Raw genomic sequence first — 13739 nt, forward strand, 5'->3', positions numbered from 1 at the left:
CAGGAGATATTGCTGCTTGATCAGTAGGAGTTATCTCCTTCACATGCATCTCACATGTATAGGTTGATCATGACTGTGCTTTACAAGATGGACATGGTCCATGACTGCGTTCTTTTTGTCAATCTTCAAAACTTCACCTGTTCTTGGGCTAACAAATTCCCCCTTTTTGATGATGACAAACTCTGTGCTTTTTACTGATTTGGAACCTGTAAGAACTCAGCTTAACCATCAATACTAAACTTAGAAAATTCACTTATCATCAAGGACCAGGTTAATTAGGTTATAAATATCACTTATTTTCAGAATGTGTAGAGCACAATGTCTCTTCCCCCTTTTGGTATCATCGAAAAGTTGCATACAAAGTATAATACCCATATTTTAATAAATACTTATGGCCACTGGGGCAACTGCAAGTGCAATCATGGTGAAATCATCAGTAATCAAGCAAACATATTTAAACTATCAAGGACAGATTAGTCATTGAATAAGAGCAAAACAGTGGTTATCATTGACAGAGATATGTTGCCACCAACAATCCACAAAAAGAAAGAAAAACATTTAAACCATGAGCGAATTTTTTTTTTTGGCTAGGAATTCTGAACTTGTGTAATTATCTAGATTAATTCTTACTCAGCTTCATACTTTAATTAGTATACTCCTGTGACATGTGTTTATATGACTCACTGATCTCTTAATTTTCTCTATTATGGCATTTGAGGCATTGTTCAAGAGACTTCTAAATAAAGAACCTGGTTCATCAGTAAGGGTTCATATGAAAGCTAAGGTATATTTTCTATACTCTGCACAATTAGAAAGATTAATAATTCAATCATTAGCAGAAGTCCTATACTTGTTAAATTCCTAGAAAATTATATCTGTTAGCATTGAACCAGTTCGGTCTGCCTAGAACTCTAAACCGAAAATTTCGCCTAAAATCTAGGGAAGATAAACCGATCATTCAAAATATGGAATTTTAGGTTGATTAGACCTCTATTTGACCACTGCAAAAGGCTACCGTTACCTATTAAATGTGTATTTCTCTTTAAATACACATCATTTCTCCTTCCATCTTTATAATTCCAAACCGTCAAAACTTTTTCTTCACTTTCACTTGCCCTTTTCTCCAAAACTTTAAATTCCCAAATTCTCTCAAGAAACCAACGATCATGACTAACCTACAAGACAATCCTGGAACTCCTCCACCACCATCTCCCTCAAATTCATCCACACCTTCTCCACCCAGTACATCGCCAAAACCTAGACTGTGTATGGTGAAAATGCTTGCTCGAAAGACTGTAGCGTCTAGGGCTCTAAGGAAGAAATTAAATGAAAAGTTGAAGGTAAGCTAGGCCCAAAACTCCAGCTCTAGCTCTAATTCTGAATCATATCAATCCGCTACTGAGGGGGAAGGACCTGGGTCTTCTGACTCTAAAAAGACTCAAGAATCTCCATCTAAGGTAATTTCTTCTGAGAATCTAGAATCTAGGTTTATTCTGGTTGGGTCTATTAAGGATATAGAAGTACCAGGGTCACAAAGGAGTGGAGGTAAAAAGAATTCTGAAAAAGAAAAAGAGAGAGAGGGTGCATGTGGTGATGAGAAGGGAAATGGGAAGGGAGCAGTTCTTGATATCTGTGGGTTGCACAAAAAAGGGTAGAAGAGAGTGACATGAAGTCAGGGGGAAGTGGTTCTGGGAAGCTGCTGAGGGGTTGGTTCATTTGAGCACACAGAGAGATGAACCTGTTTCATCTACTAAAGAGACCCTAGCAGACCTACTGAAAAAGGTTGGGGCAAGCTATGACCCAAAGAAGCGCAGAACTCCCACAACAAAAGCCCCCAATGTTCCTAAGCCTTCCAAGAAAATAAAGGCTTCATCCCCAACATATACAGCCTCTTCACTGCCAAGGGGTAGAGCCACAAGAAGTAGGGTGAAATAGAGTGAAGCTGATCTACAAAGGGCTTTAAAAGAGAGTAAGAAAAGGAAAATGGATAAAGGAACGGGAAAGATTGCAGAATCCTCAGAGGCTGTTGAGGAAGAGGAGATGGAACTGGTCCATCAAGAAAGGGGTACATCAGTGGAGGTTCCTACCCCCAAGCCTAAAAAGCCCAAGACCTCCTCCAAGAAGTCTTCCTATGTTTTTGAGGCTGTTGAACCTACACTAGCCAAGAGGACAAGATATACAGTGAAAAAAAAACAATCAAAAATTTCTGAAGATGATGACTAGAGTGGAGAAGAAGAAGAAAATGACTCTGAGAAGGAACAGGATAAGTTTGCCATGTTTGGCAAAAGAAAGATTTTAAAGGGTAGACTGCTGAAAGACCTGGTGGAACCAGGATGATGAGATTGGTGGATGCTTTAGCTGCTCAAGGATGGAAGGACATGGTCCTTCATATGGATGGTAGGCTAGCCAGAATGAGCTAATTTAATTTATGGCCAATGCTGCGGTTAAGGATGGCATTGTTAGTAGCTTGATGAAAGGAGTCCAAGTGTAGTTTGATGCAAAGAAACTGGGAGAGATCCTGGACATACCCTATGATGGGTTTGATGACTATACAAGGCAAAGGTGGCCTTTCCTGGACTCCCTCCCTACTGCTCTTGCAATCACCAGGAGATTTTGTGATTCAGAAGAGGTGAATGAAGCCACGGCTGTGCAAAAAAGTGAAATGAGGCCTGAGCACAAGGTCTTGTTTGAATTTCTCAACAAATGTTTATTGCCCAGACAAGAGAAAAGACATATTACTAATTAAATGGATCTAGTTCTTATGGAGTTCCTGGAGATAGGAAAGTAAATTAACTGGCCTGCCTTCATTATCAAGCTGCTAGACAGGATCATAAACGACTCCAAGGCCCATGCTACTCCCTATGACTTTATTCTAACCACAGTTCTGGACAGACTCAATGTGCCTCTGAAGAAATGGGAAATGGCCTCAAGCAAGGATCACTTTGGCATCAATACTCTTCTCGTTTGTGACTATGCAGTCACTGCCATCCCAAATGAACCTGGTTCATCTCAGAAGGTACCCATCAACAACAAAGTTAAGACTCTGGTTCAGGAATGTGCAGCCAAGGATGCTGAAATAGCTAGGCTCAAGGCTCGTCTGATTGAAGTGGAAACTGAGAGGGATGGTCTCAGAACTGAGCTTGCTAAAGAAAAGGAGAAGAATGATGGAATTCTTTATAACATGCTGAGTCTTCTCTAAACACAAACCCAACCCTCTAGTTCCTCCAATCCTTAGGACTCCTGAACTTGTTTAGTACCTCAGTGACCCAGATTAGGGATGTTTATATCTTTTTTATAGCACTAGTGTTATCACAGAATATAGGAATGCAACCAACTTTAATGCCAAAATCTACCAACTGCTATTTGATCCATAACAATTGAGCATAACAAGAAGCAACAACAACATATTCAGCCTCAGCAGTGAATAAGGCCACTGAATTTTGCTTTTTAGTGGCCCAGGATACAAGACATGAGCCAAGAAAGTGAGCCATACCTGAGGTGTTTTCCTATCTACAAGGAAACCTGTATAATCAGCATCAACATATCCTACTAGATTGAAATTACTACCTTTAGGATACCAAAGACATAGATCAGTGGTGCCTTTCAAATATCTTAGTATCCTCTTGACAGCAGTCAAGTGAGACTCTTTTGGATTGGCCTGAAAGCGAGCACAAAGCCATACACTGAAAACTATGTCATGTCTACTGGCAGTAAGATACAATAGTGAACCAATCATACCCCTATACAACTTCGGATCAACTGATGAACCAGGTTCATCTATGTCTAATTTAGTAGCAGTTGCAATGGGGGTGTCTATTTCCTTTGATTCATCTATTTTAAACTTTTTGATCAGCTCTTTTGCATACTTCTACTGATGGATCATGGTTCCATTTGGGTTTTATTTGATCTGTAAGCCTAAGAAAAAGTTAAGCTCACCCATCATACTCATTTCAAACTCACTCCCCATTAATTTTGCAAAATCCTTACTTAGTTTATCAGTTGTGGCCCCAAAGATTATGTCATCACATATATTTGTACCACAAGGATATATTTACCTTTTTCCCTTAAGAATAGGGTACTGTCAATTTTACCTCTTTTGTAGCCATGTTCAAGCAGAAATTTGGACAGTCGTTCATACCATGCTCTAGGAGCCTGCTTGAGTACATAGAGAGACTTGTCTAATTTGTACACATCCTTAGGACATTCCTTGCTCTCAAACCCTGGAGGTTGTTTCACAAACACTTCTTCTTTCATATAGCCATTTAGGAAGGCACTTTTGACATCCATCTGATGGAGAGTAAATTCCATGTGTGCAGCAAAGGCTATGAGGAGTCTTATTGCCTCTAGTCTTGCAACTGGAGCAAAAGTCTCATCATAATCTATACCCTCCTCTTGGCTGTAACCTTGGACCACAAGTCTTGCCTTGTTTCTTGTTACTGTTCCATCTTTCATCAAGTTTGTTTTTGAAGACCCATTTTGTACCAATAACTGATCTGTCCTTGGGTCTTGGAACTAGATGTCAAACTTGACTTCTCTTGAACTGATTGAGTTCATCTTGCATTACATTCACCCAATCTACATCCTGCAAAGCCTCAACAATATTTTTAGGTTCAATAAGAGATAAGAAAGCATCAAAAGCACACAAATTCTTTAATTGTGATCTAGTTTTGACTCCAGATGTTGGATCAGTGATTATGTTCTCAATAGGATGAGAGCTTTGATACTTGTGAGGTTTCACAACCAACTAATGTCTGCTAGATGTTTCTCCCATGTCCTGTTACTGAGGAATAGGGGTCATGAATAGGTTCTTTTAGGGGATTTGTTTCAATTCCTCTTTGATCAGTTCCCCTTGTCAGATTGCCCTAAATGGAAGAACCTGTTCCATCACATGTTCCTTCTTTTGGTGCCACTTTAACTTGTGCTGAGACTTCAGTCAAATCCTTTACCAATCCAATGGCTTCATCTTTATGTTCTTGTCTCTCAAAAAGAACGTTAGTTTCATCAAACACTACATGCACACTTTCTTCTACACACAAAGTTCTTTTATTGAACCCTTTATAAGCTTTGATATGTAAAGAATATCCCAAGAATACTCTCTCATCACTTCTGGGATCAAACTTACATAGGGAGTCTTTTCCATTATTGTGCACAAAGCACTTGCATCCAAATGCCCTAAGATGTGATATATTTGGTTTTCTCCCTTTAAGTAACTCATAGAGAGTCTTCTCTACAAGATGTCTAGTCATGCATCTATTGATAATGTAACATGCAGTGTTTACAGCCTCTGCCCAGAAGCTTTGGGGCAGTTTACTAGAAAGAAGCATAGTCCTAGACATGGCTTCAAGAGTCCTGTTCTTTCTTTCAACTACTCCATTTTGTTGAGGAGTCCTAGGGGCAGAGAAGTTGTGATCTATACCATGCTCATCACAAAATTCAGCAAACTTAGCATTTTCAAATTCAGTTCCGTGATCAGACCTAATGGATGCAAGTTGATTACCTAGTTGTTTATGAGTTTTTCTAACAAAAACAGTAAACATGTCAAATGCTTCATCTTTAGGTGTTAAAATTAGTACCCAAGTAAATATAGAATAATCATCAACAAGTACCATTACATATTTCTTTCCACCTCTGCTCATGGTTCTCATTGGACCACAAAGATCCATATGGACCAGTTCCAACGTCCTGGTTGTGCTTATCATTTTCTTGCTTTTGAAGGATGATCTTACCTGCTTTCCCCTTGCACAGGCCTCACAAACTTTATCTTCTTTGAACTTGATGTTAGGTAACCCTATCACCAAGTCCTTAGAGACTAATTTGTTTAGCTGATTCAGACTAGCATGACCAAGTCTTTTGTGCCATAGGAGGGCATCATTATCCAAAACACTTAGGCAGGTGAGCTCATTTTCTGAAAGAGTAGACAAATCAACAATGTAAATGTTGTTAACTCTTTTTCCCTACAAAACAATCTTGTTAGTGGTAAGGTTAATCACAAAGCATTTAGTAGAGGCAAATGTTACAAGGTTACCTCTGTCACACAGTTGTGACACACTAATCAGGCTGTATTTCAAGCCATCTATCAAGTAGACATTCTCAATGGAGTGAGAGTCTGTCTTACCTACCTTTCCAACTCCAATAATCTCACCTTTCTTCCTATTTCCAAAGAAGACATTACCTCCCTTTAAGTCCTCAAGTGAAAGGAACTAGTTCTTACTTCCAGTCATATGTTTTGAGCAGCCACTATCCATGTACCATATTTGGCTACTTCCCTTCACTTGGACCTGCAAAAAGAAATCAAGGGTTAGTCTTAGGAACCCAAACTAGTTTGGGTCCCTTTCTATAGGCAAAAGGATAAATCAAATTCCTTTTAGCCCACCCAGGCAGCCTATTTTCTCTTGAACAAAAGCTTTGTTCTTTTGACTGGCCTTTTCTTTTGCATTACATTCATTTTTGTAATGGCCAGTCTTGCCACAGTGTGTGCAGATTTTGTTCTCAGGGAGAGTGAGGTACTTGCTTTTGGGATCCCACTTAGGTTCTTGAGTCCCATAGCCAAGTTTTCTTTTGTTGCTACTGTGATGTTCTTGTAGCCAGGAAAGTGCATCAGAAGCCTTGTTCCATTTGCAAGTTCTGTCTAGTTCATGTTTTACATTCCCTAGATCTTCTTTTAAGACTTTTATCTGCTCATCATTCCTGTACAACTCATCCTTTATTTTTCCTAAGTTTTCTTCTAGGGTGAGATGTGTGTGGTCAGCTTTTTTCTTACCTGTTCCTAGTTTCAGTTTTAAGTTCTCAGATCTAAGTTCTAGGACACTGGTGTCAAGTTCAAGAACCTGGTTCTTCAACTCAACATTTTTACTATCACTCTCATTAGCCCTAGACTCTAGATTTTTGCACTTGGCTTTTAGGATCACACATTCCCTAGATCGATCTTCCTTCTTATTGTTAATTATCTCGGACTAATCAATGAAGTCTAGCAATAGCTCAGACAACCTTTCTTTAGACAGGAATTTAATCTTGTCTTTGAGATGAAGGATACTTACCTCTTGTTCATCATCTGATTCTCCGATGGCCATAAGTGTTTGTTCATCTCTAGCTTCATCTTCTGAGTCCTCATCTGATGTTTCTCCCCAAGCAACAACCATAGCTTTTGTTGATCCTTTGTTCCTTTTTGGTTGAACCTGTTCCTTCATCATGTTCCTTCGTTCTGCCCTTTCCTTCTTCCTATTCCTTCGTTCTGCCCTTTCCTTCTTCCACTCAATTTCCCGTTGAGGACAGTTCTTGATCATGTGGTCAGTCTTACCACATTTGTAGCAACCCTCGTTGGTCTGTTTCTCAGGAACCCTTGGTTTGTTGAAGGTTGTACCTCTTGAAGAACCCTTTCCTCTCACCAGGTACTTTTAGAAATCTCTTGTGATCATGGCCATTTGATCATCCTCCAAATCTGAACCTTCAGTTATTCTGAGAGCCAGACTTCTTTCCTTCTTGGGTGCATCCATTTTCATGGTTTGCCTTATCAATTCATAGGCAGTGAGTTTTTCAATCAGTTCATCCAGCTTGAGGGTAGCAATATTCTTTGATTCCTGAATAGCAGTGATTTTGCTTTCCCAAGTCACTGGTAAAACCTTTGTCAAGATTTTCTCAACCTTGTCTTCTTCAAGGATAATTCTCCCAAGAGATTTAAGTTCATTTGTTAGTGTTGTGAACCTTGTGTACATCTTCTGGATAGATTCTCCTTCCTTCATACTGAAATTCGCATGCTGAGAATATAGCAGTGTTCCTCTTGATCTCTTTACTTGAAGAGTTCCTTCATGAGCCACTTGTAAAGTGTCCCATATTTCCTTTGCAGTAGTACAACTTTGAATCCTGTTGTACTCGTCTGCACCCAGTCCACACACAAGCCTTTTCTTGGCCTTGGCATTCTTCTCCCATTTCTTCAAATCTTCAGCAGTGCAGTTAGCTCTTGTCTTTGGCACATCCACTCCTTCAACATTCTTCTTTGTAGTTGCCAGAGGACCATCTGTGACTATGTCCCAGAGTTCATAGTTGTCACACCTCCTTTTTACCTACACCCCCGTGAAAGGACGTAAAGGGAGTTTTTCCAATTAAAGGGCAATCGAAACGGGATTTATTATTTAATTCAGAGTTGCCACTTGGGAGATTTATGGTGTCCCAAGTCACCGGTTGAATCCTGAATCGAGGAAAAGATTAACTCTGTATTACAGTCCGCGAACCAGAAATTCGGGTAAGGAATTCTGTTAACCCGGGAGAAGGTGTTAGGCATTCCCGAGTTCCGTGGTTCTAGCACGGTCGCTCAACTGTCATATTCAGCTTATTTATCTGATTTTAATTCATATTGAACCTATGTGCAAATTTAAACTTTTTACCGCTTTTATTATTGTTATTTTTTCAACGAGAATTGCAACGTCGTGAAAACGCATCTCGAACCACGTCACATCAATGCACCCGTGGTTGTTGACACATCTCGACTCTGTTGAGATTTGGATTTGGGTCACATAAGTGTGCACCCGAGTTTAAGAAAGTAAATTATTAAAGGCGCGACTAGAGTATCATTATTTTGGATAAGGCTGTGAAATTTTGCTATACGGCTCATCCCGAAGTCTAAGTAATTTTACCAACACGTATAGAGGGCCCCGCAGCTTGTGTATTTTTGTTTGTCAAGGCTCTTCTCACTCATTATTAGGTCCATCCTAAAGTGAACCAAGATTTTCTAATTAATTTGTCTCTAAAAATAAGGAAAAATCCTAATCGATTTTGTCAAGGGCCTAAAACAATAATTGTAAACCAAATATGTCTCAGGGCTCAAGGATAAGCCCGAAAAATGTGAATTGGCACAACCAAAAGCCGGCCCAACGTAGTCTTTGACCCAGGCCCATGCGAGTATACAAATAAGGTAAAACCCGGGCCATTCGTTAAAGCGCTAAAGCTTAGATGGCCTGGAATTAGGCTGACCACTAGACTGACGCAGCTTCCGTTGAATCAAATCAAGTACCCATCGAAATTACTGCGTCCTTTTACTCAAATGAACAAAACATGGTTTGAAGATTAGATTATTTTAACTACTGGTCCGTTTTTACTAAAGGTGAAAGAGCAAATTAAGAGGTAGCTTTGAGTTCGACAACAAGATTGCATATCAAGCCTTCAAGGATTAGACTATTGGTCATACACTTCTACCAACGCTAGTTAACACCTATATATTAAGAACTAATCTGCATGATATGAGTTACTGCAATACAATACATGCTCAACTGGACATCAAACTCGATTTCAAATCCAACTGTTTCCGACTTTTCATTTAAACATAAATGAACACTAAACTACACATACACCCATTGTACTGAATTGCATTTAGATAGTCACGAATTTGAATTGGTTCGAAGCAGTTCAAAGGCAGTTTATTACAAGCTGTAGATTCAGCCATTCCAAATTACTTAAACAAATAGTCCTAATTACAATTCAAACCATTACATTCAATTATAAGGAAGATATAGTAGCTACTGAAGTTTTCCAATGAAGTTAGATTTCCATTTCATTTTATTTCAGCCAAACTCTACATGATGTGGAGATTCAACATGTACCTGGATTGGAAAACAGGACAAGAAGAAGGAGAAGTCAGCAGCAGGTAAGCAGCAGACAATACAGCAGCAATGGGATTCAGAACAGCTCCAAAAACCAGTTTTAAAACCAGAATAACACTCAACCACAACCCAGAATGAGTTTGTCAACCAACAACAATACAGACACCCAAAACAGAACAAACTGAGCTCGGATAAGTTCAGAAACAGAATCAATAGACTGCCAAATAGATTCAACAATCATAAGGGGCAAGAACCAGTGCTTGGAATCTAAATTCTTCCTAGAACTCAATGGAACAATATTCTTTCTCTTAAACTCTCTCTTAGAACTGATTCAAGACTCAAAAATGTTCTCTCAGATTGACTTTTCCTCTCTCCGGGTCTCTCATCTAATTTTTCAGAATCTCCTACTGTAAACCCTTTAATCTATATTACATCTTTCAACTATAACCAATTCAATTCGAATTCAAATAACTGTTCGAACTAGAATTTAAATCAGATCAAATGGCATCAACATAAGAACAATGATTCAGGACGAACTCCTATTGAACTGTCAAGGTTATGGATACATAGAAATGAACTAACACAATCCTAAATAGAATCCATACAGGAACAAATGAATCATTGTAACTACACTGAATTCATATGCGACAAAATGATAAACAACACAGATGAAATAACTTGAACCAAATAATAGCACCAAACCATTACAGGAGTAATCATGGCTTTATACCAGGCCTTATTGACACTGACTTTTACAACCAAACTAACGGACAAACATACTCAATCGATTCAGCATATGCCAACCAACCATATGAGAAAAACTGGACCAGAAAAAGGTCCGAAAGAGAAGAGAGAAATAAATTAAAAGATGATGAAATACCATGAAGCTTAAGCAGATAAATAACAACAAAAATAGAAAAGAAAAAGAAGAAAAATACCTCAAAATTACAGGCTAACTCCGAACAGTTCCCATTTTAGACTTCGACTCGAATTTTTGAGGTCCAAACGGACCTTAATCGAGTGTTTTCGACTGAAAACACTCGACTAAAGTCGATTAAGAACCTCAAATTTCCCCTTTACTCGGACAGGTTCCAGGTTTTGGCTCTCTAGGGTTCTTCTATTTATTTGAAACTTGACCAGTTCTAGCAAGATTCGAGCCAGACCAAGGGCGTTTTAGGCACGAGGGAGGTCAGGTGGATAGCTGGTGTGAGTTTGGGGTTCATTAGATGAACTACGGTTTTGGGTCCTGAGCTTCGATCGAAGATTCAAAAAAGCCGGGGATGATTTGAGGACAACGGAGTGGGGATTCAGGTTGAGGATGGTTAGGAGGCTCAGGGGTGTTAATTTGAGGGTCACCGGAGAAGGTGAGGTTTTAGGTTGATTATGTGATTGAAGATTCGAGAAGCTGTGGCATGATTCGAAGTTAATAGAGTATGGAATCATGTTGAGGGAGGTTAGGAGGTTCAGGGGTGTTATTTGGGTGGCCGGAGGCATCGTTGCCGCCGGGTTTCAGGCGAAGGCGTGGGGTGGCGGCTCTAGGGTTTTGAGAGGTCGCTTGGTCTGTGGTTTGGGAGACGAAGAAGAGGGGTCGGGAAATGAGAGGGGTAGGGGGTTTAGGAGTTTGGTATATTGAGATGGTGAGATTAATGTGGTCCGTTGGATCAATGAAGATTGACGGCATGGATCAATTCCCTTAATGGGAACGATGTCATTTGGTTTTAGTAGGGGATGGGGCGGGTATAGGAACATGTAAGGGAAATATTTTTGGACCGTTGATCAATTTAAATCAATGGCCCTGATCAGGGTTTCCCCAAAATGATGCCGTTTGGGGTGTCTTTGAGATGGACTAGACCGGGGTCATTTGGGCCTGTTTGAACGGGCAAAACGGGGTGGGTCTAGGCCCAATCCGATTTTTTTTCTTTTTCTTGTTTTATTTGTTTCTTTTTCTTCTTAAAATAATTTTCCAAATTAAAAACCAATATCCTACATTGATTTATAAATCAAATTAACTTATAAAAATGCTAATTAATTATAACACATAATTGACTAACAAATGGGAAAACAAAATCGCACAATCGGACATCAAATGCTAAAAATGCACAGTACATCATTTTTGTGATTTTCGTTCTCGCAAAGCCAAAATTGTTTTACTTAATTTCTAATTGTAACATTAAATCCTAAATGCACAGGCAACACATATTTTTGTATTTTTCATTAATTAAAATAAAATAAACATTGACAGACAAAAATGCGAATAATTATCCAAAAATGCCACGCAAATCCTCAAAATTGCACACAAAGGAAAATTATTTTATCTTGAATTTTTGGGAGTAGTTCTCGTAGGGCAAAAATTACGTGCTCACAGCTGCCCCTCTTTGTCGGAAAACACGAAGAGTTTTCGTGCAAAGATAAAGTGAGCGGATACGAGCGATTTTTGCCCGTTCGGCTACTCCGTGCGAAGCATTTTTGAAAGATTTGACTTGACCTCTGCTTCAAAGGTTTCCTACATATCCCTGGCTAAAAGGGAATCAGGTCAATGTAGTTCGGGAAGTTTTGGTAGCTGGGACTACCATGGAGCTGTTATTTTGCTGTTACTGTTGTTGCTACTGATGTTACCGCTTACTGACCTCCTTATTACACCTTGATGAAAGATAAAGAAGTTATACTAAGCTATGATCTATGAATTACAAAGATTTATTCTCAAACTTGGTCATGTGACTATTGCTGCCTTGTTGCCTTGTGTTTCCTCTGGTATTTCTTTACTTCTGATTTGACTTGTATTCTCCCTTGATTGCCGATCTCGAACTGCTTATTTCCTTCTTGTGAGCTTCACATTATTTTTCCTTCGAATCTTGAACTGCCTTCCTCTACTGGGGATTTTTGTTGTTTCCCGCTGGGGATTTTTGTTGTTTTCCCTCTGGGGATTTTTGTTGTATTCCTCTGCTTTACTGACTTCAACAACAATTACTTCTTAAAATATAACACCTCCATTCTCCAAGCGGGCTCCTGACTTCAATAACTTCTTAAAGATAACACCTCTATTCTCCAGGCGGGCTTCTGACTTCAACCACTTCCTAAAAATATAACACCTCTATTCTCCAGGTGGGCTCCTGACTTCAACGACTTCTTAAAAATATAACACCTCTATTCTCCAGGCGGGCTCCTGACTTCATCAACTTAAAATTTAACAACCTCCATTCTACAGGCGGGCTCCCGACTTCATCAACTTAAAATTTAACAACCTCCATTCTACAGGCGGGCTCCTGACTTCTTCGACTTAAAATTATAACAACCTCCGTTCTACAGGCGGGCTCCTGACTTCATCAACTTAAAATTTAACAACCTCCATTCTACAGGCGGGCTCCTGACTTCTTCAACTTAAAATTATAACAACCTCCGTTCTACAGGCGGGCTCCTGATTCCTCCAACTTAAAATTTAACAACCTCCGTTCTATAGGCGGGCTCCTGACTTCTTCAACTTAAAACATAACAACCTCCGTTCTACAGGCGGGCTCCTAACTTCTTCAACTTTTAAAACAAACAACCTCCGTTCTACAGGCGGGCTCCTGACTCCAACTTAAAATTTAACAACCTCCATTCTCCAGGCGGGCTCCTGAATCCAACTTAAAATATAACAACCTCCATTCTCCAGGCGGGCTCCTGACTTCTTCAACTTTTAAAATAAACAACCTTCGTTCTACAGGCTGGCTCCTGACTTCATCAACTTAAAATTTAACAACCTCCATTCTACAGGCGGGCTCCTGACTTCTTCAACTTAAAATTAAACAACCTTCGTTCTACAGGCGGGCTCCTGACTTCTTCAACTTAAAATTATAACAACCTCTATTCTACAGGCGGGCTCCTGACTTCTTCAACTTAAAACATAACAACCTCCGTTCTACAGGCGGGCTCCTGATTTCTTTAACTTTTAAAATAAACAACCTCCGTTCTACAGGCGGGCTCCTGACTTCTTCAGCAATTACCTCCCTCAAACTGGTGTTTTCACTTATCTGAAACCTGCCGGGGATAACACTGCTGGGGAATTATCTTCCTTCTTTAAGACTAGTTACTTTCCTCCTTTTAACAATGGTGGGATGATACTGATTCAAAGACCACTACCCTTAAAACTTGGGTTATCTTGCTTCT

The sequence above is a fragment of the Nicotiana tabacum genome, chromosome 3, assembly GCF_000715075.1.
Source record: "Nicotiana tabacum cultivar K326 chromosome 3, ASM71507v2, whole genome shotgun sequence".
Classification (NCBI taxonomy): domain Eukaryota; kingdom Viridiplantae; phylum Streptophyta; class Magnoliopsida; order Solanales; family Solanaceae; genus Nicotiana; species Nicotiana tabacum.